This window comes from Ceratotherium simum, chromosome 4 (genome assembly GCF_057802395.1).
Source record: "Ceratotherium simum simum isolate JZ-2026a chromosome 4, ASM5780239v1, whole genome shotgun sequence".
Classification (NCBI taxonomy): Eukaryota; Metazoa; Chordata; class Mammalia; order Perissodactyla; family Rhinocerotidae; genus Ceratotherium; species Ceratotherium simum.
The window spans coordinates 43,980,259-44,002,740 of NC_141903.1; the positions used below are offsets into that span (position 1 = coordinate 43,980,259).

The 22,482-nt window shown below is 36.9% G+C and overlaps 1 long non-coding RNA gene across 1 annotated transcript in view; it reads right to left on the reverse strand.

Annotated features, from left to right (window-relative positions):
* Positions 1–15,793: 15,793 nt before the first annotated feature.
* LOC147917277 (uncharacterized) overlaps positions 15,794–22,482 on the reverse strand; it is an 81,953-nt gene continuing 75,264 nt past the window's right edge. Inside the window, exons 4-5 of the long non-coding RNA XR_015552080.1 lie at positions 19,155–19,318; positions 15,794–16,663 (exon numbers count right to left, since the gene is read on the reverse strand). This is a non-coding gene — a long non-coding RNA (uncharacterized LOC147917277). The remainder of the gene's footprint in view (positions 16,664–19,154; positions 19,319–22,482) is intronic.

The window sequence follows — 22,482 nt, forward strand, 5'->3', positions numbered from 1 at the left end:
TTAACTCGCCTCCTCCCTCATTTTATGTTTTTGATATCATATCTAACCTCTTTTTTGTGCATTTGTATCCATTGCCCTCTTATCATGGAAATAGATAACTTTTCCTATTTGTGGTCTTCTCTTTTCCCCTTAAATCAGTCCCTTTAACATTTCTTGTAGCACTGGTTTCTTGGTGACAAACTCCTTTAATTTTTGCTTGTCTGGGAAATTTTTGATCTCTCCTTCATTTTGAATGATAACCTTGCCGGGTAGAGTATTATTGGCTGTAAGTTTTTTCCTTGTAGCACTTTAAATATATCGTGCCACTCTCTTCTAGCCTGTAAGGTTTCTGCTGAGAAGTCAGCTGATAGCCTTATGGGGTTTCCTTTTTATGTAACTTTTCTTTCTCTGGCAGCTTTTAGGATTCTCTCTTTATCTTTAATTCTGGACATTTTGATTATGATGTGTCTTGGTGTGGGCCTCTTTGGGTTTATCTTGTTTGGGGCTCTCTGTGCTTCCTGTACCTGGATGTCTGTTTCCTTCCTTAGGTTAGGGAAGTTTTCATCTATTATTTCATCAAATAGATTCTCTGCCCCTTTGTCTCACTCTTCTCCTTCCAGGACACCTATAACACGGATGTTAGTGCACTTGATGTTGTCCCAGAGGTCCCTTAGACTCTCCTCACTCTTTTTAATTCTTTTCTCTTTTACCTGTTCAGCTTGGGTAATTTCTTCTAGTCTTTCGTCTGGCTCGCAGATCCATTCTTCTGTATCCTCTACTCTGCTTTTGAGTCCCTCTAGTGAATTTTTCATTTCCAGTATTGTATTCTTCATTTCTGATTGGTTCTTTTTTATATCTTCCATTTCTTTGTTGACATTCTCACTGAGTTCATCTATTCTTCTCCCCAGATCAGTGAGCATCCTTAACACTCTTAGTTTGAACTCTCTGTTGGGTAGGTTGCTCATTTCTGTTTCACTTACTTCCTTTTCTGGGATTTTGTCCCCTTCCCTTACTTGGAATGTATTCCTTTGCCTCCTCATTTTGCCTCTTTCCCTGTGCTTTTGTCTATGTATTAGGTAGGTCAGCTACGTCTTCTGCTCTTGGATAGGTGACCTTATACAAGTGATGCCTTAGGAGGCCTGCAGTGTGCTTCCCTCAGTTCTCAATGTTACTGGGGTGACCCCTATGTGGGCTATGTGTGTCCTTCTGTTGTGGCGTGTTTGCTCTCCCTGTATGCACCCAGGTAGGCTGAGTTATGCACCTGGTCAGCTGTTGTAATGCTCAGCTGTTTGTAGTTGTGTGGGGAGTATCAAGTGTGGGGAGCCCCAACACAGTTGGCTGCAAGTTCTAATACCACATTTGTGTTGCAGTATTTCTTTTAAGTGAGTAGGCCCCCAGCGTGGTAGGTTGTTAGGCTCAGGGCCTTACAATTGCTATAAGCCTCCAGCCTTTAGGTCTTTTGTCAGCTCTCTGAGGATTGCAGCTGGATGGGGCTGGCCTCAGGCATGGGAGCACCCAATCGTTTCAGGCTTTGGAAGGTGGGGCAAACCTCCTATGTGTGTCTTTGAGAAGCACAAATCTTCTGCAGCTGACAAGCCCTGCCACCCACAGGTCCACACACACAGTCAACACAGTCCTTCCCCGAGTGTGCGCCCCGACCTCCTGAAGTGGACCCAGCATCTCCACAGTGGGAGCCCCACACACTCCACCACCGCTCCACACTCTCCACCCCCTCCTTGTACATACCCTGCCCCACTGAAGTCAGCTCAGTTGCCAGGCTGCAGAGAATCCAGTCACCAATGTATGCAGGCCCACAAGTTGCCTGAGGGCTTGTTGTTGGGTGGGGCCAGTCGCTAGGGTGGGCTGCCCGCCCTGGCTGAGCTGGATTAAATTGGTGCTCTAGTGGGTCGGGCAGACCCTGGGCTAGCAGGCCCCAGGGAGAACGCCCACACCAGGCCACAACAATGGCCGCCGCCAATGTCCCAGTCCCTGGAGAGGTCTCACCTCTCAGCGAGATGAACTCAGGGCCTATCAGGTGAGTCTCTTTTCACCAAAGCACTGTGCACCTTTCTTTCTGGTGATTTTCAGTTGCTTTCTGAAACGGGTGAGTTTGCGCATGGGCCCTTTAAGAGCCGGTTTTAATTTCTTTGTGAAGCAGCTTTTCTGGGGGTATTCCCTAATGTTTTAGTAGCAGGCAAAGTCAGATATTCTGCCACTCGTCTCGATTGTGCTGGGTCCACAAAATGCCCACAGCGGGGGCGCTCCCCGGCTCAGGGCCCCGCGCCTCCAGGGAGGCTGCGGACCTGTGGGCTGCTCCAGGCAGCCGTGAAGCTGGAAGCTTGTGAAGGTGGCATTTTTTCTCTCCACAAGGGAGCTTCTGCCTCTTCCACCTCAATTAGGATTGTCGTTGGTTGCAGGAGTTCTTCTTATCCAGTTTTCAGTTCTCTCTCAGGGGTAATTTTTCCACAAGTAGTTGTGTATTGGCTGTGTCCGCGGGAGGAGGTGAGTTCAGAGTCACTATTATACTTCTTATGGTTTCTTCATTTTCTAGTCCATGTATTTTTAAATCACCCTTTTGCTAAACTACCTTCAAAATACCCAGTTTCATTGGGTCATCACTTTCCTGTTGGGACCCAATGACAAAGTAGGGTTTATTAAAAAAATGCAAGGTTGACTACTGCCCTAAAGTCAATCAATGTATTCATGTACACTACCAGAATCAAGGAAAAATATCTTTTTATCAACTTAGTCAATGCAGAAATAACATTTTCTCAACATCCACTGCAATGTACTATGTACTCTAACATTTATATTCAGTAAACTAAAAAATAAAGGAGACTTCTTTAGTCAGAAAAAGATTATCTATTAAAAGATCTATAGAAAACACCATTCAAAATAGTGAATGTTGAAAGTTTTCCCTTAGAGATTAGGAATGAGACAAGGATGCCCATCATCACTGTTCATGGTTGTACTAGTGGTCCCAGTTAGTTTAATAAGGCAGGAAAAAAATGAAATGTCAAAGGATTAGGAAGGAAGAGATAAAACTGTTATTTTATATAGGCAGTTCAACTGAATATGTAGAAATCCCAAAAGCAGCTAAATTATTAGCATTAATAAGTGGTGATAAATTATTAGAATTAATAGTGATTTTAGGAAATTTGCAGGAGAAAGGGTCAATTTACAAAATCAACTACGTCTCTATATGTCAGCAACAAACAGTAGAAAATGAAAATTTTTAAATGAATCTATTGAAAATAGCCACCAGAATTTCAATATCAGTAAATAAAACTAAGGAAAAGTGCAAGATTTCTATACCGAAAATTATAAAAATTGAAGAATTTTTGAGGCTTAAATAATAAGTAAACAAAATAGAATTGCAAAATCCAGAATATTAATACTCACTATTATATGGAAACTTGATTTATGATAGAGATGACACTAGAAGACATTGGGAAAATTATGGACTAGTCAATAAAGAAAGTTTGGCACTAACTTGAAAAGATATCTGCACCCTCATGTTCATAGCAGCATTATTCACAACAGCCAAGACATGGAAACAACCTAACTGCCCATCGATGGACAAATGGATAAAGTTGTGGTATATATATATACCACATATATATATATATATGTATACACACAATGGAATATTATTCAGCCATAAAAAATGAGGAAATCCTACCATTTGCAACAACATGGATGAAACTTGAGGGCATTATGCTAAGTGAAATAACTCAGACAGAGAAAGACAAATACTGTATGATCTCATTTATATGTGGAATCTAAAAAAAAACTCAAAAAAAAAAAAAAAAACCCCACCAAACTCAGAAAAAGAGATCAGATTTGTGGTTACCAGAGATGGGGTACGGGGAGGGTGAATTGGAGGAAAGTGGTCAAAAGATACAAACTTCTAGTTATAAGAGGAATAAGTACTAGGGATGTGATGTACAACATGATGACTATAGTAAACATTGCTGTATGATATACTGTACAGGAGAGTTACGAGAGAGGATCTTAGGAGTTCTCATCACAAGGAGAAATTTTTTTTCCTTTTTTTTTAATGTATCTATGAGATGATGGATGTTAACTAAACCCATTGTGGTAATCGTTTTACAATATACCTTAAGACGATACACCTTAAACTTATACAGTGAGATATGTCAATTATTTCTCAATAAAAATGGAAAAAAAATAAAGTAAGTTTGGGCGAATACCACTTGGAAAAAAATAAAATGTTAAACATGTTTCCTCTGTTACTCCATTTATTGGATTAAATTCCAGGAAGATTAAAGACTTCAATTTTTATTTATTTATTACTTTATTGAGATACAATTGACATGTAACATTATATTAGTTTCAGGTGTACATGATTTGATTTTGTATATATTGTGAAATGATCACCACAATAAGTCTAGTCAATATCCATCACCATATATAGTTACAAATTTTTTTTCTTGTGAAGAAAACTTTTAAGATTTACTCTTAGCCACTTTCAAATGTGCAATACAGTGTTATTAACTATAGTTACCATGCTCTACATTATAGGCCTACGACTTATTAGGACCTAAATTTTTTAATAAAAGGTATTGGAGATAAAGATATGCAACTACATGTATATAACCTTAGATGAAGGAAAGAAAGCTTTCTTAAACATCTTGAAAAAGCAAAAGTTGGAAAAGGAAAAAGCCATAAGGGAAACAACTGAGACATTTAACTACGATAAAATTTAAAACTCTGGTAAAAAACAAATGACTTGTGAAATGCAAATGATACACTGGGAGGAAATATTTTTAACATAAAAAGCGGACAGAATTCCCTTAAATCATTTAAAAAACAAACACAACACACACACAGTGGGATATAGGTAAAGAATATAAACACATGATTCATAAATGTAGATACTAGTGGTCAATGAAATATATGAAAAGATAGTTAACTCCAGCGGTAATGAGGGAAATGCACGTTTTGGCTGAACTAATTTCTCTACTGTCTGAACAACTCACTCTGAAAATGCCCCACTCTACCCCTCTCTCCAATAAATCAAAGAGCACAACTCTATGAAGTGGACATTTTCACACTAGACACTCCCAGACTGGACAAATGAATCCGAGAAGTGTCCCAGACACCTTATAACCACAAAGAATCTTCAAGAAGTTAATATCCTGAAGATAAGGAGCCTGATCACAAGCTCTGCCTGCCTCTGGGTACTCCCACCACATACCCACAGCAAAGATGAGTCTACAGCAGTCAGAACCTACATTCTCTGCAAAGCCTTTGGAGACTCTCACGTAAACCAAAGAAATGCTCCCTGCCTTTCAAACTGTGGTCTAGAATTTCCTAAGAATTCAGAAAAAACTAAAAGACTGGTAGGGGTTGAGGGGGTTGGAACTACCAAACCTAAATTACAAGAAAATTAACATCACAATGAAACAGACATTGTAGAGAAAAACAGAATACAACTTTAAATAAATATAATTAATATCCTCAAAGAGTCTTTCTTATCCATAATAAAAGAAACATGCTTCGCTAAAATAAACTATTTTGGTGCTTAGAGATTAAATATATATAATTCTAATTAATACATATTTAATATAGTATCTATTTCATATAGTTTAAATACTTATATATAAAATATTTAATGTATGTAGACACACATACGTACATATAGGCTCATAAATGAAAGCTGAAATTTAAAAACACACACAATAATGAGCTAAAAATAAGAAGAAACTTAGATAAAATATGAATTAGTGAGATGGCAGATTGAACAAAAAGATTATCCAAAAAAACCCAGTGCAAAATGGTAAAGAAATGGAAACTATGTAGAAAATATTGGCCTAGATATGTACAAATATGCCCATTGTATCATTGTTGTAATAGCGAAAAATTAAAAATATTTTTAATGTCCATTATTTGTTGAATGGTTAAATAATTTATGATTCATCTATATTTAGTAAATAGTGCAGCCTAATATTTATTATATATTGCACATATTGCATTAAAATATGGTGCTTCCATTTTTATTAATTATTACTCATAATACAAGAGTTGTATTCAGTTGTGAGTAACCATTATAAGTAAGCAGTGGCTTAAGCAAATTAGGGTTTTTGTTGTTCCAACTTTATTGAGGTATGATTGACAAACAAAAATTGTATATATTTAAGGTATACACTGTGATACATACTGTGTACATGTAAAGTATAACAGATGTGAATTTTTTGATATCTGTATAGATTGTGAAATGATTACCACAATCAAGCTAATTTACATATCCATCACCTCACAGTTACCGTTTTTTTTTTTTTGTGATAATACTTGAGATCTATTCTTTTAGCAAATTTCAAGTATATAATACATTAACTATAGTCACCATGCTGTACTATAGGCCTCCAGAACTCATTCATCTTGTAACTAAAAGTTTGTATCCTTTGACCAACCTCTCCCCTTTTCCCCACCCCAAAACCTCTGGTAGCCACCCTTCTACTTTCTGTTACTATTGAGTTCAACTTTTTTAGATTTCACATATAGGTGGGACCATGCAGTATTTGTCTTTTAGTGTCTGGCTTATTTCATTTAGCATAACGTCCTTTAGGTTCATCCAAGTGGCTGCAAATGGCAGGATTTCCTTCTTTTTTATGGCTGGATAATATTCTATTGTATATATCTATATATGTATATATATATCTACCTATCACATTTTATCTATTCATCCATTGATGGACACTTAGGTTGTTTCCATATCTTGGCTATTGTGAACCATGCTGCAATGAACATGGGAGTGCAAATATCTCCTAAAGATAGTGATTTTATTCCCTTTGGATAAAATCCAAGAAGTAGGATTGCTAAATCAAATGGTAATTCTATTTCTAATTTTTTGAGGAACCTCCATACTGTTTTCCGTAATGGATTACCAATTTTCATTCCCACCAACAGTGCACAAGAGTTTCCTTTTCTCCACACCCTTGCCAACACTTGTTGTCTTTTGTTTTTTTGATAATAGCCATTCCTAACAGGTGTGAGGTGATATTTCATTATGATCTTGATTTGCATTAAGCTGATGATTAGTGATGTTGAGGACCTTTTCATGTACCTGTTAACCATTTGTACATCTTCTTTGCAAAAGAATGTCTATTCAGGTCCTCTGACCACTGTTTAATTGAATTTTTTGGGTTCTTTTGCTGTTGAGTTATGTGGGTTTCTTACATATTTTGTGTATTAACCCCTTATCAGATATATGATTTGCAAATATTTTCTCCCCTTCAGTAAGTTGCCTTTTCATTTCATCGATGGTGTCCTTTTCTGTGCAGAAGCTTTTTAGTTTGATGGAGTCCCATTTGTTTATTTTTGCTATTGTTGCTTGTGCTTTCAGTATCAGTTCCAAAAAAATCACTGCCAAGACGAACGTCAAGAAGCTTTTTCCCTATGTTTTCTTCTAGTCATTTTATGGTTTCAGGTCTTACATTTAAGTAAGTAACCCATTTTGAGTTCATTTTTGTGCGTGGTGTAAGATAAGGGTCCAATTTCATTCTTTGCAAATGAAGGGTTTTGATCTATAAGTAGAAGGTTGCAGGCATGGTTCAGGAATGTCAGGGGCAAGGTGTTGGTGATTCACAGAACCTTTCCCTCATAGTGGAATCATGGCCTTTGCAGCTCTAGCCATTACATCTATATTTCAGGCAGCAGGAAAGAGGAAAAGGACAAAGAAAGTAGGGGCAGTATCTGTACTGAAAAAACAAACTTTGAAATTCCTAGCAGACATCTGCCTCCATTTCATTGGCCAGGATTGTGTCAAATGGCCATGCAATCGGCAAAGGACAATGGTATTTAGTTGATTTTGTTGTTTTAGCTGGGCTCATTGCTGCTTTTAATAAAACTGGGATTCTATTAGAAAGAAAGGGGTATTGGATATTAAGTAGGTTTCTAACAGTCGCTATGAACTGTAAAAAAGAATGATAGTGATCTATACAAATTAATCCAGCATACTGCTGTCACCAAAACATATACATAATATCATTGTATGTAAAATGAAAAAAACCCCTCAAACTATATATATATTTTTTATGTGGGTTTCTATGTGTACACTCATGAAAATGTATACAAAAAGGTATTGCACGTCATTGCAATTTAGAAAAAAAATAACCAGAGAAAAAAACAAAAGAATATCCTACAAAATATCAAAGTTGGCTGTATCTGTGCAAGGAGAGCACGGGTAGTTTAAAAATATTTCTTTGTAGTTTTCTGCTTTTTTCCCCATTTTTTTCTACGCTAAGCACGTTTACTTTGGTAATCAAGAAAAAAGCAGCATATGGATATGTGTAAAGGGTGGCATTAGCTAAGAGAAGTGAGAGGTGGGCAGCCAGAATAATTTCAGAGGACAAAATACTCTCTGGTGGAAAATATGATTATTTCCTTCAGGATTTTTCCATTTGTTTCCTTGCCTTGTTTCATTCATTTGTTTCATTGTTTTATTGATTTTCAACATCAAAACTATTTCATATTGAAAGTACACATAATAGAGATAGAATTTTAAAGACACCTGTTTACTTCCTGTTTTGTTTAATGAATTCACATTGATTGCCAGTGTGCTGGCTTGATGCTCATCTCCCCAGGCACAGGAAGACAGCGTTCTTTTCTGGAGAAAGCCAATATGTTATCAAAAGCTAATACTTTTTAGAACTGTTTTAAATTAATATTTAAAATCACAGATGCCAGTCTGAACTTTATCGTGTGGCTATTCTCTCTCAGCATTTTTTTTTTCAGCCTACAGTTTAATTACCAAAGAAGCAGAGGCACGATCCTGGGATAGAAGATGAAATCTAATCATTCCGTTTCCTCCCAGGGCTCACCTTCTAGGATGTATCATTTCCTCCAGGACCCTTCATTTTCAGTGCTTGTTTGATGTTCAGCTTACTGATATCTTATTGCTCAATAAATCAGAGACAAGAAAGTATACGAACCGAAGCCACGGGGTGTATATCAACATTTGACACTTGGGAGCTGCCATCTGATTCTTACCACCTCCTTGAAGTGATTTAGCTCAAAGCAGTGAATTTTGTTTCCTTATCTATGATAAGGCCAATTCATATTTATCTCACTGGATTGCTATGAAAAAAATAAGTGAAATCATGTAAAGTGAAAGAACTTTGGAATATTAAACAGCACAAGCTTGAAAGAAAAAAAAATCTCTTCTTTCCTAACAGTATTTGTCTCCAAGATATAGGAGCCAGTTCTGCTTCTAGAACATGCAATAATTCTACATAATATTTTTAATTCCCTTAAGCTATGTCACTTTTTAAAGCATTTCCTATCTTCTGGGTTATCAAATTTCATTCAATCTAAAGGATCATCACTTAGAAATATACATTATTTAGTCAGGAAAATCACTTTAGTTCGCAAGGAGAAGGAGGCTCCTTTTTTCTTTTGGGTAGGATCTTGCCTAAATTTTGACTCTCAAAACAGGCTTTCAACTTTAAGCAGTACATTTCAAGATCAATAATATTGGTAAGGGGTAAGAGTGGAATAACTAAAAATTTAGTTCTCTGATTTTTCTGATATCCATTCCTTAAAGGGGGAAAACAGGGTATTTTTTCAACATATCTCTGGATAAGGAGTTTCCATGATCATAAGCTTGAAGCAAAGCACATGTCTGCTGTACTTGACATTTCAATGAGGCCAAAGACAATAAAATAAAGATTTGTATATGGTTCTAGGATATTATTAGAATCCTTCTTTTTTTTAAGATTTTGATTGGAAACCCAATTCAACTCTCATTTTACCAAATTACGGAAACTAATTAATTAACTGACCTTAAAACACAGCATACTACATGAGGGCTTTTTGAAAATATAAGTTTTAATTAGTTTGTCTTTAAAATGTCTATATTATCAAAGTGAAATTATGTGATAAAGATGTGGTTGCCTCCACTGAAAGAAAAATTTCCCTATTGTGGAATCAAGAAGCTCTACCTTCAGACAGGGCATAACCCTGCTCAGGACTTTCTCCTCGTACCCAGAAAATGCAGATGGTATGATACTCTTCTGTATGTCTAAGGCTCTTTATTCTTAAGCCGTATGTATTGGACCCTGGTGTCTAGGGTAGCATAGCTCTCAGGCAGAGCCACTCTATGAAGAAAAAAATAAAATAAGCAAATTTGTTATTTTAGCCTTTAGTCAAGCACTCCACCTTGTGTTCTTTCTTCTAGTTACGTGGTCCGATGTTCATTTTCTCCTCCCTCCAACAAAAAGATGGTCTTAAAAATTAATACATCAAGGTGTCATTGAAATCTCAGGATGAATTTAATTCCATGGTTAACGTCTTCCAGTTTCATTTGCATTTTAATTATTATCTTTCAATTTTTTCCCAATATAGGTATAAATTTCAAGTATTAATTTTAGTCCACAGCAACCCCTCCACAACCAACACTTCCTGAATCAAGGTGAGCAAGAAGAATGTCAGAAAAAAGGGGACAGACATAAACTTTATGTGCTATACATTATTAATATACCATTTACTCCTAAACAAATTATACATACTTTTAGTGTTTCATTTTCCTCCTCCATAAAATAGGATAATAATTCAAGCCTCTTCCATAGAATTTTGTAATAAATGACCAATGTGTTAGAAAATTCAGGAATCACAGAAACTTTTGTCAGTTTCCTTTTCTTATCCCGCCCATGTTAATGGTTTCTTTCTTTTTATTGCATTTTCTCTTTCTAGCTAAGGATCTTCTCTCCACTCTTAAATTATCTTTAATAATCGAAGTGTCAAATCAAACTTTTGCACCCAAATTGCAGATAGCACTCCTAAGCAAAGAAAAACAAACAGGATCCATGAATAACACACCCACATTATTCCAACATCTTTCACAGTTCTTTTAAATATAATTCATTAACTCAGCGCCAAGACAGCATCTTTTTGTTCTTCTCTGCTTTATATAGATACTCTGTCAAATCTCTGAATACTTGTTTTTGTCTTATTAAAAAAGAAAAGTGAAAGGAAACCATTGTGTAGAAAAATTAACATGTTCATAAAAGCAAATGTTAACATCAGATTGAGAGGAGAGATTATTCATGAAGGCACACACTCATATTGTAAGTTATAGAGCTCTGAAAAATCTCTAGTTATGTTATCACTGCTTGTTTATTAAAGATTAAAAATAAAAACTCGATGTGTCTGGAAAATGCTAAGGTGAGAATATATAGTTTTATTTCTGACACTTGACTTCAGTAATTTAGAAATGAGGTGTTTATTTTATCCAGAATCTAAAAAAAAAAATTGTTGGGTGGGTTAGGGGAACTTTTGAAACAGAGATAAGGACAATAATGAGAAAAACATTCTTCCATTTTGTGTGTGTTTATGATTTAATGCTATGACGAATAGAAGCAATATAGTGTAGTTTAGTAAGATAGGACAGTGTAGGTTGAATTCCAATTCCCTCATCTCTCAGTTGTCACATTGAGCAAATTATTTAACATATGTAGGGCTCAAGTTTTTAATCTGTAAAATGGACACACTAATAGGCATTAACTCATACAGTAAAGTGTTACTAGGCATTCAACTTTGGTTTATAGTTTCATTAACTATTTTCTAGAAAAAGAATCCTTGAATATAAAATAATCATTTAAATATATCAAGTATAACAAGGCAGATGTTTTGAGTTCTTAACAACAATGAGTTTCTAATATCTTTATTATCCCAAGCCTCACAAAACGCTTCCCCCTCAGCAATCTGACGACTTCTCCTCAAATTTCACAAAGAAAACAGAAGCCATCAGAAAGAAACGTCATCATCTTCCCACCAGCAAATTAAAAAGCCTTCCTGCATTAACACTCATATTCTCATCTTCCATCCTGTTTCAAGATAAGATATAACCATGTGTCATGGACAGTCCCTCCACTTTTGCTCTGGATCAAATTCCCTTTCACCTTTTCAAGGCCTGTACAGTGTCTATCAACCATCTCTCTCCTGTGTGATTCACCTCTTCCCCTCTGTGTATCATTTCTAGTAGAATACAAATAGGCTCTAGTATCTCTCATATTAAAATCAAATAAACAAAAAGCTTGATGCTACATCTTACCACCTATTTGTCAACCACCATTCACAACCAAACCTCTCAAAAATGTTGTCTACTTTCCCTTTGCTCCTCGTTTCCATCTATCTCACTAATTCGAGACACTGTAATCTGGCTTCTTAACCCACCAATGCAGTGAAACTGCTCTTCAAGGTCACTAGTGAGTTCCATGTTGCCAAATCTAAAGGGCACTGTCTTTATTTCATTTTACCCCACCTTTCACAATACAGTTGACTATTCTCTCCTTGAAATCATACCATTTCTTCCTTTCAGAGACATTGTTTTCCTCCTACCTCAACCTTCTTTGCTCTTTTTCTAATACCTGACCTCTAAACATCAGACTATCTCAGAGCTTGCCTTCTATTCTTTTCTATCTGTACAACCTTCAAGATCAGTTTACCCATCCTCAAGGCTCTAATTATGGCATCTAATTACCCAAATTCATATTAAGCCCAGATCTCTTCCCTGAGCTCCAGATTCATATCCAAGAGCATATGTGAAATCCCCACTTGGATGTCTCAGAGATTTCTCAATGTTAATAAGTCTGAAATGGAACCTTTAAAACACCCTCCCAAGCAGCTTGTCCTTCCAGTCTTCTCCATCAAACGATTAGCACCATTGTCATCCTAGTATCTCAAGCCAAAAAAATGTAATGACTGTCCTTGATTCCTCCCTTTTTCTTGGCTCCTATATTCTATGTATCAGCAAGTTCTGTTATTCTATATCTTAAACATCTCTGTAACTCATATCAATGAAAATTATTAGGAGAGAGCTTTCACCACATCAATTCAACCTTTCGAAAGCTGTTTTGGTTTTTCAGTTAAAGATGATGGCAAAAAGGCTCTTTTTATTGTACTCCCAACCCCATGAAACCTACTAAAAGCATCCAAAAGAATGTAAAGAGAAAAATCTTCGTTTTCAACTAAATTATAAAATATGAAGTATGTTTGCCATACTGGGAAATCTAGACCAAAACAAGAGAGCACATTAAGAACTGGCACATAATAGGGTTATGTTGTGAACAAGAAACACTGGTCTAAAAGCAAATGATTCTGTTCTAAATGAACAACAAGATCTAGAAGGATAAGAAGGCCAACAAAAGTAACAGGGACTGTAAAATTGACAGGGACACAGGGAAAGCGGAGTAGAATGGGCAACTGTGCTGATATGTCATTCTTCTGGTCTACAACTGGGTGGTTATGGATGGATGAAATGGGATGAAGGCAAGAGGAGAGACAGTTATTACACACTGCCAGATCTCAGCAGCAGAGTTGTGACATAAAGAACTTTATATGTCATAAATACTGCTAGGATGCTGAAAGTTGAGTTAAGATGTGTTCCAAGGCAGAGAAAATTTCTAAAAGGGTTTTTAAGATGAGAAACCTAAACTACATTGTTCCAGTTCACATCACCTCCACTTCCACTCAGTTCTCCAACTACATTCTTCAAATAATTTGATTCATTAAAAGCAGAAGAATAAAAAATTTTGAAAATACATATGAACACTCCAAAAAGAGTAGAGAGGGAAAATAAAAAGCAGGCAGGTGAAAAAAATACGTTTCAAGAACAACTGCCCAACAGATTAGGAGTTCAGACAAATAATTTTCCGTGGTCTCAAATAAATTTTAGATAACATTACTTGTCCATAAAAGAAAAGCTCACAAAAGAGACAGATGAGTTGCTAAGACAGCAGAAGATAAAAGTGAGCTGGTTGAGTGTAGGAATAAAATGAAAAAAAAAAAAGGGAGAATAAAAGATATATTAAAAACAACTAAAAATAGGGTAAAGATGATTTAAATCACATTCAGGTACATGTTGACAGTCTAGATGAAATTATAAATAAAGAATAAATATATAGGAATGATTATGGAGAAGATGGTAGATCGAAGGCCACACAAGGATTCATCACATATATAATTAGTGAAGAAGATTTTATAAGAAGTGGAACTGAAAAACCATGCAAAAGCCAAAAAAACTTTTTAAATATCAAATCATAGAAAAATTTTAATCTGTATATCTAAAGAACACTCTATTTCCCAGATGTCTCAGGAAAATCTGTTTAGAAAATGATAGACACTAAGATATAATCTGTTTGTGAACTTAGCTGAGGAGAGAATTTACCTAAAGAAAGAAGTGTACTGTCATCCAACTAGAAAAGGAAGCCATGTATAGAAGGAAACATTAGGTTACTTCAGACTTCCCTGTTGCTCCTCCTCATGCCAGGAGGAGTCAAGGAAGATATGTCTACAAGATTATAAGAAAATAAAGTGCCACCCAATCATTTAAAACAGCCAAGTTATACTTCAAGTATAACAGCAAGTGACATATGTTACCAAACATGCAAGAACTTAGCATACATAAAATCCTCAGGACAATACACAAATACCTGAAAATGAAGTTCATCCAAATAAATGCTAAACCAAAATAGAGGAATAGGGAATGCATGAAAATAAGATTGGCATCAGATTTCTCATTGACAATGCCAAATCCAAGAAGACAAAGAAGTAATAGCTCAAAAGTTCAAACTCTGAACCTAGACACCTCTGCACAAATAAACTATCTATAGTTTATCTATAGTTTGATATAGTTTAACTATCTATAGTTAAAAATAACTATGTTTGTGAAGGCAAAATTCTCAACAATTTAACAGAAGTAAGAACTCAGTTTACTACCCACAGACTTCCTCTGAAAGAATTACCTTACAATGCATTTCAGCAAAAAGAAAAGAGAATTAATGAAGAACAATTGGGATGTAAGAAATGTTGAACAAATAAAGCAGTAAAACATATTGCTAATTCTCTTACTTGTTTTAAGGGCAAGATAATTGACACTGATAATCCTAGATTGTGTTAGTAAAATACAAGTAGAAATATGTGTATCAGTAAGCTTTTACTAGGTAATTTTGTGTTACAAACAACCTCAAACATCTCAATACTTCACAGAAACAAGTTTTCTTCTTACTCAGTTTCACGTGGTCCACAGATTGCTCTAAGTTGGGCTTTCATTGAAAGATCTCCAAGATGTTGTGTTAAATGGACAAAAACCACAATATAGAGAAATATGCATATTATGACAAAAAAGTATGTATAACAGTGCTGTATGCAAAATATAGCTTGTTGACTAGCATTACTAGTCCGTTATGAGGTGAGAGAATTGAGTGGGAGATGGGAAGTGGGGAGTTTCTTAACAATCTCTCAGGGTTTCAAGACTGAAATGGAAAATCTACATTAAACAACCCCGAGAAAAATCCCCTGGGAGTCTCTTTTACAAAGTCTTGGCTATTAAAGAGGAGAAGCTGGTTCTGCTTGAGAGAGGAGGAGGGTTGAGGCTGTGCAGTGTCACCAACTGAGGAGGGGCAAGGCTTCAGCCCAGAGTGTGGCAACCTAACTGAGAGGTGGAGAGATGAAGGCTGCAAACCCGGGAATTTCCTGGGTCAAATCTGAAACTGGTCCCCACACACAAAGGGCAAGGAGAGACCAAAGAAAGAGGCAGACCACTTCAGATTGGTAGGTGGCAGTTTCAATAAGCAAAGGAACTTACATATGAGGCTTTGTCTTGAGCATCTACAAGATGAGTACATTTCTGCACCCCTCCTCCCCACCGCCAGAATCTTAAAAGTTTATATAGAGGCCTTACCTGGGTTCAGTCACATATACCGTCCAGATGTTCTCAACAACACATTGCTCTCTCAAGGCTGCGTCCTTGAAATGGCTCCCACTGTGGGAATGGTGGGCAGAACACACATTCCAAGGACAGGGGAAGGGGCAAGAAGCGTCTGATTACCTGGGTCCAACGCGTGGGTCAACCAGCAGTCATGTCCTCTCGATGATCTCCTCCAACACTTGGGTCCCTCTGGCTCATAGAAGCCCTGAGCTGGCTGGAACTCTGATGGGGACACTTACTTGAGTGACTGTGTGGGCTGTAAACTCGGAACCTTGGTCTTGTGCACTCCAGTGACATTCCCATGGCTGAGGCTGAGAACATGGCCTTCCTGCAGCCTCAGCTGTGCCAGGGCATTGTATCATACAAGGAGCCATGGCATCATGGCCAACAGAAATAGAAGACTGTGCCCCTTAGCTTTTTTTTTTTTTTTAACTGAGCAAACTCTGGAACTTCTTTCCATACGATAGAAGAGTGATGCCTCAAATTTTACTGATATTGGAAACATAGTCAACGTTGTCATGTAGATGTTAAATCAAGATTTAATTTCATTTAGACAAATGTAAAATGCGACATATCTTACCCTGCCAGTGTTGTAGAAAGATTGGCTGACTTCCTATTTGTTAGGCACGATGCTCAGCAAATTAAATTATTTAATCTACAAGCCCTGTGAGATAATCATTATCATTACTCCCATTTTACAGTTGAGCAAACTGAAGCTTAGAGAGATTTGCCCAAAAATTACAGAGCTAGCACAATTCAATAATTGTCAGATCTATTAGTAAATTCCGGGGAATTGGTGTGGTAGAGGGGTAAAAATGGGCTTTGAGGTCAGAAAATGGCTTTTGGACATTAAATCCTGCTGTTACTACTAGTATCTGGTACATAGTGAACACCTAAAACATTAATTTCCATTCTCCCTTTCATTCTTCCCTTTGTTGTTGATGTATAAACCTAGAAAGAGAAGAGCAATAAAAATTCACATATATTTGGAAGTCACAGTCAAAATTCACACATATTTTTGCCATAACATACACTGCAAATGGGATTTGGAAATGAGAGGAAAAGCTCTCTTAAATATCAGCTTCAGATCGTTCACTTGGCAAAATCAAAGTTTACCTTACCTTTTATCAGTGAGCAATTCCCAGTAAGTCTTGAATGCATTAACCTTCGAATAAGAGCACTTGTCAAAGTTTCCGGCTTATTGGAGGCATGTATCTAGTGCCTGCCGGTAATGTTCTCATTCTTCAGAAACAGTGAAAACTAGCTGAAGGAACATGGGCTTTGGAGGTAAACAAAACAGAACTGCAATCCTAGTTTCTCCCCTATACAAGTCTGCAAAAATTATTCATCTCTTGGGGCTTCAGTTGCTTCATCGTACCTTCATAGAATTATGTGAGAGTAAGGTCAGATACCACAGGCAAAGCACCCTGTAGAATACTCAGTGCAATGTAAGGACTCAGTAGCTCAATAAGTGGTTATTATTTTTATTTTAGTGCTTTTCTCACTGTCAGAGGGAGATGATGCTTCTGTTAACTCAAAGGGAAAGGGTTGAGATATACTTTTAGAGGGCGATTGGTGCTGCAGAGAAAGATTTCTTGATTAATTAATACTACGGTTTTCTTATGAATCACCCACTGTATTAGGTAATACACATTTTTATTCCCATAAGGCAACTTCTTGTGCTTCAGTTCAATAACTGTTTCCTGGGCATTGACTGGCCCCGTACTAGTTTCTAGGGATTTAAAATAGCTAGAAGTCACCCTTGCTCTCAAGGAAAGGATTCCTGAGTAGTAAGGAAATCAGTGCGATCATAAATCCCATGAGGACACACGGGGTCTCCCACACCTTTGTAACTCCTACGGCACCTAGCTCAATGCCTGCGCTGAGCTTAGCAACGTTGCTGAATTTAATGGAATTTCTGCCAGGGTCCCATTTCCCCATAGCTTAATTCCAAATTTCTCCTACGATATCACAGTTCTTGATCTGTGACATGCAAAGATGTCTGGAAGAGTTCCAAAGATGTTTTTCTTATTTTTCGCACTTAAGCTAACGCCATTTTTCTAGATTTAAATGTTCCATCTCTGTCTCTACAAATCCTATCATCTATTAAATCCTTTCATATTCCAGAGAATCCAGCTTTGCATAGATTAGATAAAAATAAAAAAGGAAAGGCTAAAAAGCAGGAGGAGGAGGAAGAGAATTACAATAAGGAGATACAGAAAACAAGTTCTTGGAAGAATTGTCAGTGAAGACATAATTATTATGCATTAACCGCCAACAGCTAGCATTAGTCCAAAGAAGCTGTCTGTATTCTCTAAGTATTTCAGACAATGTGGTATTCATTTATAAATTCTTGACAGCTCTTTAGATAAAGTGTGTATAATAATTTTGCAGCAATCCATTATCCGCCTGAATGCACTTTAATTTTAGAGTTAGAATATATTTGAAATAATTTTCCCAAGTATTAAACATACTTTCCTTCAAATATATGACCTACATTTAAAAGATCATTAAAAGGATTAAAATGAGTCAAAAAGTTCCTCTTTTCCTTCTTTGGTTTTTCTCTGTTCTATCTATAGGTCTTTGAATAGTGCTTTTGGCTTGATCAATTGAATCTATGTGATTGTTTTGAAAAATACATTCAGCCCTCAGGAAGGAACGTCTCCCACCATCCTGCTGAAGCTGAGGCTGTCTGAGTGTGCCAAGAAATTCTGATGAGGAAATGGTGCAGACCTAGACTAATAATTAAGGGAAAGGTACAAATGAAAGCACCCTGGTAGACAGTATGAAGAGACAGCCTATCATATATACTCCAAGTTAAACCCTCCAGGTTTTTCAAAGAATCCATAAACAACCGAAATTGGTTTTCTGTTTTTTTATGAGATGACCCCAGCCAGCCTGCTCAAGAGCAGACTGTACAGTGTAGCCTCTTCACTAGCTACCAAGGAACCAGTTTTACTCCCATCCCCATCTCCAAAAATGCAAAAACAAACCTCACTGATCCCAGAATTCCTGTAGGTTTTTTAAAATCCCTCTACCCACTTTCTTATAAATCTTGTGCTTTGATAGTTATCTCCTTTACATATGAATAAGCTGCTATTTTGCTTGCAGCTAACTGACTAAAATGCCTGAGTTATTCTTCAAAAGTCTCAACACAAGTAAGCAGTTCCATTATAAGGGCAAGTCCAGGAGGGTTTTATCAAAAGTCATAAAATAGTAATTCAGAATCATGTAATGACAAACAAGATTGGGCTGCTGAAAACTATCAAGCAAGTTAATAAGGACTCATCATTTCACTTTCTGGTTTTACTTGCCTTTTTGGTTGAAAGTAAACACCAGAGGGCAAAATGAAAAATAGCAGTGAGATAGTAGAATAGGGTCATTGTAAGTGCAAAATTCACCGGGGGAGTCTTCTCATGTTCGACTAGACATTCAGACTCACCAGACTACCACAGGCCCTCTTGGTCTCGGCTGCCTCTGGAAGACAGAGGACGGAGCCACACATGCAGCAGGGGGAGTAACCTCAGGCTTCTTCCGGGGAGTCCTTGCAGCAGTTTATGCAGCAGTGCACACAGCAGCTATTTTCTTTGCTGCCTCACCTCACCCCTGTAAAAGAAAAGTTGCACTGGTCACTTGTTAAAAACAGTAAGGAAGACTTTATTCAAGACTATTGCAATAGGGAAGAGAGATTGAACTCAACTCCCCTGAAACAAAAGGTGAGAATATTTTTAAACACTGGAGTGAGCTAATGGGAAAGTACTGGAGGACTTGAGCAGGGAGGTCAGTCAACGTGGTTAGGCCATCTCTTTTGCTAATTGTCACTTATCACTTATTGAAGTTAGGCTCCTACCCTCCCAAAGAGACTGGGCACAGGGGACCTATCTCTGTTGATGATTACATTTCAAAGGGAGGGCTCCCAGGTCCTTGAGAAAGACATTTCTGGCTTGGAGAAGATTTACATCTCAAAGGGGCAGAGAAACAATTTACAATTGCAAGTTTTCTAAAGTTAATGCACTAAGAAAAGGGAGGTCAGAGCCTATAGTCAGGAAGAAATCTGTCCAAAGTTTAGTCAAGCTGAGGGGAGTGTTAAAGCCACCTTGTTCACCCTTGGTGACAGTTCAGGTACAAGGGAATGAACTACACTGGCTTAAAATCCTCCTGCCCCACAGGATCCTGATTTTTAGAAACAGTTCCATAGGTCCTCACAAGGGACATGTCCAACTATAAGAGTCACCATATTCAGAGAGGCCCAGAGTTATGGCTCCCTATCAGATCTTTATAATTCTTCTAGTCCAGATATAATTTACCAATCAAGGGACATTTTTTCCGTGAGCAATGCTTCCTAATAACACAGTTGATTTTTATCTTTTTGGGTTTCCAGGGAGGAAGAAACCATAAATTTAACTGGGAGTCAAATTTTTATGTGGAAGGGGAACATATTTTTGTTATCCTTCACTCTTAATAGGTATCACAAAAGTGTTGTATTTTACCTCTTTTTCTCCAAATGCCCTCTCTCTAATCTTCCAAGAACATGCACATGCTTGAGAACACACACAATTACACACACACACCTACACATTCAATCTGTCATCCAGTCCTCTACCATTCAAAATTGGCTAAAATTCTTTCTTTTGAAAGCTCTCTTCAGTTTCATTATTTTGTAATTCTAGTGAGTTAAATAAGTGTATGACACGTTACTGGTTATGAACATATACTTAGTTCTCTCAGTGTTCTAATTTTCTATTTCCTGTTTTTTGTTTCTAGTTCATTTATCCCACCTTGGAAAACAATTTTCTATGGACACACATGTTTCTATATTGATTATAGACCTTGCCCCTTCAATCCATATTCATCCAGTTAGTGCCCACAATGGCCAGGCTCTCTTCCACGCATTAAGTAAATATATGGCCCTTCTGTCATGGAGGTTGACAGTTGGAATGCAATGGACCTAATTTCTTTCCAACATAATTAGACAAAAATTGCTGTGAAAGATATATACCTGGGTAATAAAATAGAAAATGAAAACTTAAACCCAAGGAAAAATAGATCCAAATGTGTTAGGTGTGTAAGGGTTAATATAATTGCTATAATTGTACCTCAGATTTAATTCTGAGTCTCCTAAGAGTTAGCTAAAAAAAGCAAATATAGTATCACAATATACATTAAAATAAGTTGAACAGAGCAGTTTTTTCTGAGAAAACAAATTTTTGGTTTTTTTAATTTTGTTTTTTTTATTCTGTTAATAAATCCTAAAAGAAATTCCTTATCAGGAGTTTTATATAGGGAATGTTGTTACAAAAATTAACTGTTAGCATACATTTTACGAAATACCAACAGAAGCAAAAATATCATTCATTTGTTTCCTAAAACAATCTTGAATAAAAACTTGAGCAATATATGAATATACAAGTTAGTAAAAGTAATTCTATAAAGAGCTAAGTGGATATGGTCTTGATATATAGTTATCTCAAGTCTACACTGAGCCTAGAATAGGACCAAGAGCACCAAGAGAAGATGAATGATATCTCCCTTTCAAAACCCTTCCCCCAAACGGAATCCATTTCAGCCAGATGAACAGCAGGTGATTGTGACGTTGCATGGGTGTTTCAATAATGTGATGAGTACAATGGAGTTGCTTATTGCTGCTTGAGAGGAAATCTGTATATTTTAGAGATCAAGAGAGCAGGTGGCAGGGTTCACATAGTTTGCTGATGTTAAAGAAAAAAACAAATCAGTTAGCTGGTGTTCTCCCCGAGAAGAACATCTGCATGGAGGTGCAGCCCAGGAGCAATTGCATGCATGACCAAGATTTTCTTTTGGGAAAAGCCTCAGCCCCAATTCAGCACTTGATCAACCAAGTGTTCAAATGAGTCCCCAGAAACCAGCCTCACACATCATGGGAGATGCTTGAATAAAGAAATGTTTTGATGTGGGGTGCCGCCAGTCACAATCTCATAGATGGGGGCAAACATCAATTGTGCCCCTTTGGCACACATTTCTAATCTCCATGACTTGTGGTCATACATGCCAGAATTAATTAGCTATAAAACGTACTCTCTCATCAGAAAACTAGTTTCCTTGTGAGGTAGAGTTATTAATTATTGGCTTTTTGTACTTTGAAGAATATCTGCCACAGGAAATGTTTGTTTGTTTAATTCATGTCGTGGAATTCTTTGTGTTTGTTTAACTCATGTTGTGGAATTCTTTGTGGCAATAGTTAGATGGCAAGGCCGATTGTCTTTTGACTTTACTCCTGGCTCATGGTAGTATACAATAATGCCAGTATACAACAGCAAACATCTCCTCTTCTTTATGGATTGAGGGTATAAGTCCAGTTCCTCTAAAAGGAGTATCAAACAATAAAGTTATAAAATAAAATTAAAGGGCAAGAATAGTGCTGAGGGTCATCCTTTCTTGCCCTAATTCTTGCAGTGTTATAAAAATACATATTTTACAACATGCAACAATAATCAAGGATATATATTAAGGCCACAAATCTTGTCCCTTTTATAGTTAATACCAGCAGAGCCAAACCGGGTGAAGAAAAATTATCCAATTCCTTACATGAGCTACTCATTTGGAATACGAAGAAATCATTTTGCATTAAAACATGGATCACAGTTACTCAGAAGGAACGCTGATTTTGTCTGGTGGACTTGGGAAAAATAGATTAAGGAATAATGTGGGAAAGAAAGACCTAGATTAGTTACAGCTGATCTCCCTCTACAGTGAATTTCATTCACTCAGCAATGTAATTCTCAGTAACTCTT